Raw genomic sequence first — 10710 nt, 5'->3', positions numbered from 1 at the left:
CAGTCTGCATCCATGGCCCGTGTTCACCATCAGCTGCAGAGGCTTTAGGGACATTTTCCCCAGCAAACAGCCACAGACCTGTTTCTTCTGCTCTGGTGGCATCGAGGTGACACGGGGTCACCGCAGTGACTGACACACAGGGATCACACCAGGCCCGGCTGGAGTCAATCCTCCAGGGGTGGGCAAAGCCCCCCACAGCTCCCACCCACTGTGGGTCCAAGCCTCCTGTCCTCACCCACAGCAAACCCCGCCAGGGAATTTGGGGTGTCAGATGGGGATACCTCACTTTTGACCCGGAGATCAAACCCCCAAACCATTACACCCCCCCAAAATAACAAAAAAGGAGAGATTTTGAGAACTGCTGGGACCCACCGGGGTGGGGGAACATGGGGGGTCCCACAGGCAGGACGGGAAGAGCTGGAATTCCCTGAGCTGAGCCCAAAATGGGGGTGGCAAACGATGAGGGGGAAGGGAAATCTTGGAGGAGTGGGAGGGAATGGGGACACAGACAGGCTGTGGGGGCAACGTGGGATAAAGAGGGGGAAGATGGGAGAGTAAGCAGCAGTATGGAGCAATACGGGGGAATAATGTGGGGGTTTGGAATAAGGGGGGATGCAAGGTGCTGGTGAAGGGTGGGACATGGTGGGGAGGTGGGATAGAAAAGAGGGGGTCAGATAAAAGAGTAGGGATTGGAAAATGATGACGGGATGGGAAAAATGATAAGAGGGAGCAAAAGCAGAGGAGGGGGTGGAAGATAATGGGAAAGAGGGGAAAATGCTAATGCCAGGGTTGGATAGAAGTGAGGGAGGTCAGATATTACACCGGGGGGTCAGATACAATATAGGGGGGCAGAAGTGACAGCGAGCAGTGGAATATGACTGGGGGTGAGCAAAACTCATAATAAAGGGGCGCAGGATAGGGAGCAGCAGGATATGACACAGGGAATGATAAGTGGGTGCAAAATAAGAGGGGGGATGCAAGATCCTGGTAAGGGGTGGAAAACACTATGGGGTGGGATAGGAAAGAAAAGAGGGAGTCAGACTTAATAAAGGAGGAGTCAGATAAAACAGCAGGGACTGGAACATGATGGTGGGGAGTGGGAATAATACTAACGGTGCAAAATCAGAAAAGGGGCTGGAAGATGGGGAGTGGGATATGATGGCAAGGGGTGGGATACAAGACAAGGGGGTCAGATATAGTATAGGGGGCTAGAGATAACACGGGGGCACTGGAATATGATGTTGGGCAGTGGGCAATAATAATAGTAGTAATAATAATAGTAATAATAATAATAATAATAATAATAATAATAATAAGGGAGTCCAGAACCAGAGGAGGGGGCGCAGGAGAAAGGGAAGGAGAGGAGACACGGATGGGGTGGGAAATGGGGGCTCCACGGGGGGCGGAGAGCGGCGGGGGCCACGGCCCCGGGTGGGGAAACTGAGGCACGGCGGGTGCGCATGCGCGGCCCCCCCTCCCCTCAGCCTTTCCCCCCCCCCCCCCCCCCCCCCGGCCCAGACAAAGCCGCCGGGGCCCGGTAGCGGCGGCACGCGCGGTACCTGCGGGCCGGGCCGGGCGAGGCGGAGGCGGCGGGCGGGCTGTGCCATGGCCCGGGGGGCGCCGGGGGGTCCCGGAGCGGGGGGCGCGGGGGGCGCGGGGGTCCCGGCGGGGCCGGGCCGGGCCCGCTCCCTCCTCCCTCCCTCAGGCGGCGGCGCGGCGGCGGCGCGAGGCCATCGCTCATTTGCATTCCTGCGCGCGTCACGTGGCGCCGCCCGGCCAATCGCCGCCCCGCCCGCCCCGCGCGCCCCGCCCACCTCGCCGCGCGCCCGCTGCTCGCACTCGCCATGGCAACCCCGGGGCGGGGGGGGGGGCGGTGAGCGGGGTCGCCATGGCAACGGAGAGAGGAGGGGGCGCGGGTGGGCCCGGGGGGCGCGGGCCGGGACCGGCGGCACGGAGCGGCACCGGCGGGGATCCGCTCGGCCGGCATTCCAGAGCCACCCCGGGGCTGCCCGGAGTCAGGCCCGGCGGGACGCTGCGGCCCGGGGATGGTGGCAGCCGTCCCTGCCGTTACCGGGGGTCGCCCGGGGTCGCCCCGAGGATGCTGAGCGCCGGTTCGGGCACGAAGACGCGGCGTGAAGTTGGTGGCACCGGTCGCCGCTGGTGCGTGGGGTCGCTCGAGTCACGCCGGCGCTGCCCAGGGCGGGATGCTGCAGCCTGGGGACGGTGGCGCCGGTCCCTGCCGCCGCCGGGGGTCACCCGGGGTCACCCCGGGGATGCTGAGCGTCGCTACCGGGGGAGGCAGCGACACAGGCGTGGCCGTACCTGTCCCTGGTGCCACGCCGAGTCACCTCGGGGGACGCTGGGGGTCGGTGCTGGCGGGATGCCGCGGCGTGGGGATGGTGCCGCCGGTCCCCGGTGTTTCCAGGAGTCACCCCGGGAAGCGCCGGGGGCCGGGATGGGCGGGATGCCGCGGCGGGGGGATGGTGACCGGGGTCCCCGCTGCTGCTCGGAGTCACCTCGGGGCTGCCCCAGGACCGGCACCGGCGGGATGCTGCGCTGGAGGGACGGTGGCTCCGGCCCCCGCCGCCACCGGGGGTCACCCGGGGATGCTGAGGCCACACGCCGGCCGGATGGCTCGGCGCGGGGTGGTGACACCGTCCCCGGTGTTTCCCGAGGTCGGTCCGGCGGTCCCCAGGGCGGGTGGTACGGGTGGGTAGCACCGCCCGGGAGCTCGGGATATTCCCGGAGATGCCCCCGGAGCTGTCGGGGCTCTCCCGGGGATATTCCCGGAGGTGCCCCGGCTCGGTACCGATGGCGTGCTGCAGCGGGGAGCGGGTGGCACCGATCCCCGGTGCTTCCTGCGGTCACCCGGGGTCACCGCGAGGGAGCTCGGCGCCGGTAGGGCCGGGCGCTGCCGTGCCGGGGTGGTGGCCCCGGTGTCCCCCGTGGCACCCCGGCCGTGCTCAGGGTCGGCGCCGCTGGCGTGCGGTGCCGCGGGGAGGGTGGCACCGGTCCCGGTGCTCCCGGCCATCGCGATGGGGCTCGTGGCTCACTCGTGGGCACCAAAGCCCTTCCGAGCCGGGGTCCGTCCCCCCCCAGGACACTTGGGGTGCCCCCGGCCCAGGACAGGATCTGCTCGCTGCACTGGGGGGGCTTTGGGCAATGCTGGGGACACTGGGGGGGCCCTGTGCAATGCTGGGGACACTGGGGGGGGGGGGGGAATGGGGGCACACTGGGCAGTCGGGGGCTCTAAGGCCTGTTGGGGGGCTGTGGGGGGGCACTGGGGCAGACTGGGGGGCTGTAAGGGCTAAGGAGAGGAGCTGGGGGGGTCATAGGGGGCACGGGGGCGGGGCTGCAATGGCGGTGTGGGGAGACCCTGTGGAAGCCCACTGGGAGCACTGGGAGAGCTCAGGGGGGCACTCAGGGGCTGTACTGGTGGGCCACGGGAGCACTGGGGGGCTACGGGGGTACGGGGTGGGCTGTTGGGGGATACGGGGGTGCTGTGGGGGTACTGTGGGGATGTGGGGGTACTGTGGGGATGTGGGGGTACTGGAGAGAGCTATGGGGACACCGAGTGGAGTTATGGGGCCACTGGGGGGCTATAGGGGCACTGGGGGGCTATGAGGGTACTGGGTGGGCTATTGGTGTACTAGGGGAGTGTGGGGGTGCTGTCGGGATATGGGGGTGCAGTGGGGATATGGAGGTACCGGGGAGAGCTATGGGGGCACCGAGTGGAGTTATGGGGCCACTGAGGGGCTATAGGGGCACTGAGGGGCTATGGGGGCACTGGGTTGCTATAGGGACACAGAGGTGGCAATGGGGTGGTACTGGGGAGCTGTGGGGATACGGGGGGGGCTTTGGGGCCCTGGGGGCTCTGGGATGGCCCTGGGGGCTCTGGGATGGCCCTGGGGGCTCTGGGGTGGCTCTGGGGGCTCGTCCCGGCCCCTCGGGGCTGCGCGGCCGCTGCCGCGAGGCGGCGCCGGGGCTCGGGCCGGGCCGAGCGCGGGTCCCGCCGGTGCCGCCCTTCCCGTTTTCCCTCCTTACCCCTGCTCTCCCTGTTTCACCCCGGGTTTCCGTTCAGATTTCTCTCCTTTCCCCACTTTCCCTCATTTACCCTTTCCCCCCTCTATTTCACCCTGCTTTTTCTCTGTCTCCCCCGTTTCTCCTGTTCCTCTCTGTTGCCCCCCTCATCTCTTCCCCCCCTTTCCCCCGTTTTTCCTGTTTCCTCACTTTTTTCATTCCTATCATCCCCTTTTCCTCCTTTCCCTTGTTTTTCCTCTGTTTCTCCTGCTTTTTTTCTCCCTTCCACCCTTTTCCCCCATTTCTTATTTTTCCTCTTTTCCCACTTTACCCCTCTTCCTCCCCTTTATCCCCTCCCCCCTTTTTTAATTTCCCCTCACTTTTCCCCTGTTTTTCCCCTCTTCCTCCCCATTTTCCCCTTAATTCCCCTTCCCCGCATTTTACTTCCAATTTTCCCATCTTTCCCCTTCTCCCTTGCTTTTCCCATTTCCCCATTTCCCCCCTTTTTCCTTCTTCTCCCCTTTTCCCCCTCTTTTCCTCTCTCCTTCAACTCTCTTCTCCCCTTCCCCCTCCCATTTCCCCCCTTCCCCCCTTTTCCTTCATTCCCCCACTCTTTTCCCTCTTTTTCCCATTCCCCCCTTCCCCTCTTTGTTTTGTCTTTGCACCACACCCCCTTTTTTTTCTTTTTTCCCTTTTCCTGCCCCAGGACCCTGGAGGATCCCAGATTCCCAGATCTCACCCCTCCACCCACAACCACCTCAGACCAGGGCATGGCCCAAATCTTGTCCTTTCCAACCCAAAAAAGCCACGTCCGGTGACCCCTGGGGCACAGGCTGGGAGCCACCATGGGGGCCACGGACTGCTGGCATCCCTCATCCCGGAGCTGAGGCTTCCTTTGGGATGGGATGGGATGGGATGGATCCATGGGAGGAGGTGGATCCCCATTTCACATGGGATGGGATGGGCTGGATCCCTGTTTCACATCCCCCTGGATGTGATGGATCCCTGCTTCACATGTCATGGGATGGATCCTCGTTTCACATTCCTGTGGGATGGGTTGGATCCCTGTTTCACATTCCCCTGGATGGGCTGGATCCCCATTTCATGCTCCCCTGGATGGGATGGATCCCTGTTTCACATTCCCCTGCATGGGATGGATCCCCGTTTCAAATTCCTTTGGGCTGGATCCCCATTTCACATTCCCCTGGATGGGATGGATCCCCGTTTCACATTGGATGGGATGGATCCCCATTTCACATTTCCCTTTATGGGATGGATCCCCGTTTCACCTTCCCCTGGATGGGATGGATCCCCATTTCACATTGGATGGGATGGATCCCCGTTTCACATTCCTTTGGGATGGATCCCCATTTCCGATTCCTTTAGGATGGGATGGATCCCCGTTTAACCTTCCCCTGGATGGGCTGGATCCCTGTTTCACATGGGGTGGATCCCCGTTTCACATTGGATGGGATGGATCCCCGTTTCACATTCCTTTAGGATGGGATGGATCCCCGTTTCACATTCCTTTAGGATGGGATGGATCCCCATTTCACATTCCCCTGGATGGGATAGATCCCTGTTTCACCTGGGATGGGTCCCCGTTTCACGTTGGATGGGATGGGTCTCCGTTTCACATTCCCCCCCTCAGCCCTGCATCCCTGTCCTTGGTGGATGGCTCCCCCATTCTCTGTCCCGCCCCTCATCCCTGGGTCCCAAATATTTTGGGATGTGGTTTACGCCCTGTCCCTCATCCCAGCCCCGTCAGGGGCAGCTCTCTCTCAGAACAAGGCAACCCCCGTGGCAGGGAGCAATGACGAGGAGGACTCTGCTGGTATCAGAGGGCTGATTAATGACTTTACTGCACTATTTTATTCTATATTACATTACACCGTGTTACGCTACATCCCAACCGAATCTGCGCAGTGACAGCCCCGACACACACACCCCTGGATCCGCTTGGTCAGGGACTCAAACACTCACACCAGGGTCCGGGTATCAAACCCCTTCGGGTAATCGATCAAACCCCTTTGGGTAATCGATCAAACCCCTCTGGGTAAACGATCAAACCCCTTCAGATAATAGATCAAATACCTTCAGATAATCGATCAAACCCCTTCAGGAAATTGATCAAACCCTTTCAGGTAAACGATCAAATCCCTTCAGGAAATCGATCAAACCCCTTCAGGTAAATGATCAAACCCCTTCGGGTAATCGATCAAACCCCTTTGGGTAATCGATCAAACCCCTTCAGATAATAGATCAAACCCCTTCAGGTAATAGATCAAACCCCTTCAGATAATAGATCAAACCCCTTCGGGTAAACGATCAAATCCCTTCAGGTAAACGATCAAACCCCTTCAGATAATAGATCAAACCCCTTCAGACAATAGATCAAACCCCTTCAGGTAATAGATCAAACCCCTTCAGATAATAGATCAAACCCCTTCGGGTAAACGATCAAATCCCTTCAGGTAATCGATCAAACCCCTTCAGATAAACGATCAAATCCCTTCAGGAAATTGATCAAACCCCTTCGGGTAATCGATCAAACCCCTTCAGGTAAGCAACCTTCCACCGCGCATTCCCCTCGCGAACAACGCAAACGCCACGAGCATTGTCGTGAGCGCCTTTCCTCTGCCTCTGCCGGGCTCAGGGGGTGTGAGTCCCGCATGTCCCCGCTCGGAACCCCCGAGCCCGCAGCGAGCGCGCCCCGGGAGCGCCGCGCTCCGCGCATCCCGGCGGCACCGCGCCGCGGCGGATCCGCCTCGCCCCGGGGAACCGGCCGGGAAAAGCTTTTCATCCCCAATCCATATTGTTCCCACCCGGTGGGGAGCCCATTCAGCCTCCCACCAGGCGCAGGGTTGGGTTTCCAGCCGGAAATTTCCGTCCCAAGGTACAAAAAGTCACATTCGGCCCCAAAAAAATAAAGCGGGGGGGGAGGAGAGAAAAAAATTTCTCGTCCTCCTTGCCGCGCCTGGGGGCTCTCCAAATATTTCTGTGGATCCCAAGGGGTCCCGAGGGAACAAAGCACGGACGCGGCGCGGCCGCCCCGAACAATGGGCCGGATATTTTCTGATGTGAGCGGAGCCCGATCATATCCGGCCTGCCCGGCCCCGCACCGCACCAATCCCGGCAGCTCCAGGCGCAAAGATATTTTTTTTTTAAAGGATTTTTTTAAAAGTAAAAACTCTGATTTTTTTTTTTTTTTTGTAAAAAGACAGTTGGTGGATTTTTTTTTTTAATTTGCAAAAAAAAAATTAATTAAATATAATTTATTTTAATTATTTTTTAAATTTTCATTTTTTGCGTGGAAAAAAAATGGCTTTTTTTCCCTGGGAAAAGGAGTTTTGCAGAAAAAAAAAAAATTATCTTTCCCTGGAATAAGGTCCCTTAAAAAAAAAACAAAACAAACCTTTGGGGTTAAAAGGAGGTTTAGAATAAAGAAAAGGTGCTTTTATTTTTTAAAAAGAAGGCTTTTCCTTTTTTTTTTTTACAAAACACACCTTTTTGAGAGGAAAAAAAAGCGGTTTTTTAAAATAGACTTTGTTAAGAAAAAGTTTTGGGGGGGAAAAAGTGTGGGTTTTTTTTTCCTTGGAAAAAAACAGAATTTCTGGAAAAAACAAGTGCTTTAAAAAAACCCAAAATGGCCGATTTTTTTACAGGAAAAAGAAAAGTCAGAAAATGGACTTTAGAGGTCTGCAAAGAAGTTGTCTACATTCTACAAGAAAAAATGGGTTTGGAAAAAAAAAGGCTTTTTTTGAATTAAAGAGGGTTGTTTGGAAAAGACGCTTTTCTTGAGAGACACAACCTCTTCTTCTTGAGTAAAAAAGTGCTTTTTTGGGGAAAAAAGTTTCTTTTTTAAAAAAGTAGGGGTTTTGGGTTTTTGTTTTGTTTTTTAAAACAACTTCTTGGGAAAAAAAAGGTCTTTCTGGAGACAAAAACATAGGTTTTAGTGAGAAAAATAAGCCAAAGAAGGCTTTAATGGGAAAAACTGAGTGGAAAAGTGCTTCATTTTTTTTTTTTTTTTTTGAAAATAAATTTTATTTTGAGAAAAAAGAAATTTGGGGGTAAGAAGTATTTTTTTGGGAAAAAAACCTTTTGTGGAAAAAAATTCTTTGCAGGTATAGAGCTTTTTGGGCTAAAACTCGTGCTTTGAGGAAGAAGAGGTGATTTTCGGGGGGGGGAAATGTGTCTTTTTTGGAAAGAAATGCCTTTTTTCAGGAAAAAAGGCTGCTTTTGGAGGAAAGAAAAGGCCTTTTTTCAGAAAAAAATGCCCTTCCTGAGAAAAAGAGGCTTTTTGGGGGTACAAAGGTCTTTTTGGGGGGCAAAATTCTGACTTTTCCTGAGATCTGGGCTCCAGATCCTCGGTGGATCGCTGGGCTGATCCCCAGGTGCCACTCCTCGGTGTCACTGTGTCCCCTCCCTGGCAGAGTCCAGGGCTGCAGTGTCCTGCAGGACCCCCACAGCCACCCCCTCTGTCCCTGCCAGGCACACCAAGGTCACTGCTGTGACCCCAAACGCGTCCCCAGAGCCCCCTGCCCATCCCCAGCACCCCCATTCCGAGCCGGGAACGGTCAGGAAAGACACGACCAAGGTTACGTAAATATTCCAAGCCACCTTTGGGGGTTTATTCCATCTATTTGCCATGGATTTGGGTACTTTTCCAAAGGAAATCTCGTGCTGACGTGGGCTGGTCGTCCCATCCCATCCCGGCCCCCTCTCACCCCCCCACCCCGCTCTTCTGGATGCTCCAAATTGGCCTTTTTAGCACAACTTTCTTCTGGTCTCAAGAGTGGTTTGGTTTGGTTTGGTTGTTGTTGTTGTTGTGTTTTTGTTGGGATTTTTTTTTGTTGGTTTTTTTTGGGATTATCCCTCATTTTCCCCCCAAATCTTCCGTTCTCTGCTCCCAGAGCAGGAATTACAATTTCCATCCACTTGGTGTCAGCTCCGGCCCCACCATCCGTCCGTCCATCCCGAAGCACCTCAACCCCACGAGCAATGGTGGATCCATTCGCTGCCCTGCGGCTGAAATCCTCGATTCAGCAGCATTAAAAACGAGCAGCTCGTGATCACCCTGTGCCATCCATCCAGGAATTCAGCCCATTTCCCAGCTGGGAAAACCAGCCCTGGGAACGCACTGCCTTGCAGAGCTTCAGCCCTGCACCGCTGTTGGGTTAATTAACCCCCCCAGTTAATCTGAAAATGGATTAAACTCTGGGGTGGAGGGGTATCCCCAAATGCTTTTGGTTGTGATGGGGATTTTTTCACTGCTGTGTTTGAAGCAGGATGAGCAGAAAGCCACCGGGACGCTGAGCTCCGGGGAATTCAGTGCCTGGAATATTTAGTGCCTGAGGAATTTAGCGTTGGGGTATTTCGCCCTGGGGCATTAAACACCGGGACGTTTAGCTTCGGGGAATTTAATAGCGGGGCATTCAGCGTTTGGGGAATTCAGTGCCTGGAGAATTTGGCAGCGAGGCTTTTGGCTCCGGGGTGTTTCGTGTCGGCGCATTGAACACCAGGGCATTTAGCTCCGGGGAATTCAGCGCCTGGAGAATTTGGTGCCTGAGGAATTCAGTGCCTGGGGAATTTGGCATCGGGGCGTTTGGCTCCGGGATGTTTAATGTTGGTGCATTAAACATCGCTGCGTTGAGCTCTGGGACATCCAGTCCCCGGGGAATTTGGCATCGGGACGCTGAGCTCTGGGGCACTGAACTCCGGAGTATTTACTGTGGGGACAGTAAAAATACAGTAAATACCAGGGAATGTATTGGGAATGTGGCATCGGGGCATTTGGCTCTGGGGCATCTAGCTCCGGGGTATTGAGCATTGGGGTATTCAGTGTTCGGGGAGTTTAGTGCCTGGGGAATTTGCCAGCGGGACGTTCAGGAAAGGGGCACCAAGGATCGGGACATTTTCCAGCAGGGCACTGAGCCCTGCGGCGTTAAACACCGCGGCACCGAGCTCTGGGGGTTTGGTGGGATGCCTTCAGGGTCTGGGGGGTTTAGTGCCTGCAGCATTTAGGGCGGGGGCGTTTGGCAGAAGAGCTCGGAATTGGTGTTTCCCGGCGGGATGCTCAGCTCTGGGATGTCTTACACCGGGACATTCTCACCCTGGGGCATTCGGCATCTGAGCAGAAAGCACCGGGGAGCGCCGGGCAGTAGACAGTGGGGGATTTAGCTCTGGGCTGTGTAGGGTTGGGCCATCAAATATCAGGATGAGTAGCTCTGGGGATTTAGGGTTGAGGCGTTAAACATTGGTGTGTTTGGCTCTGGGGTGTTTAGGGCTGGGATGTCCAGCATCAGTCCATAAAACATTGGGGCAATTAGGGAATGGACTTTTGGACTTGGTGCATTTGGCACTGGGACATTAAACATGGGGACAATCAGCTCTGGGGCATTTAGGGTTGGGATATTGAGCACTGGGGCATTTAGGGTTGGGATATTGAGCTCCAGGGCATTTAGGGTTGGATATTGAGCACTGGGGCATTTAGGGTTGGGATATTGAGCTCCAGGGCATTTAGGGTTGGATATTGAGCACTGGGGCATTTAGGGTTGGGATATTGAGCTCCGGGGCATTTAGGGTTGGGATATTGGGCACTGGGGCATTTAGGGTTGGGATATTGGGCACTGGGGCATTTAGGGTTGGGATATTGAGCACTGGGCATTTTGATCAACACAGAAATCATCA

The sequence above is a fragment of the Motacilla alba genome, chromosome 21 (assembly GCF_015832195.1).
Source record: "Motacilla alba alba isolate MOTALB_02 chromosome 21, Motacilla_alba_V1.0_pri, whole genome shotgun sequence".
Lineage (NCBI taxonomy): Eukaryota > Metazoa > Chordata > Aves > Passeriformes > Motacillidae > Motacilla > Motacilla alba.
Note: the sequence above shows the minus strand (reverse complement) of the source record.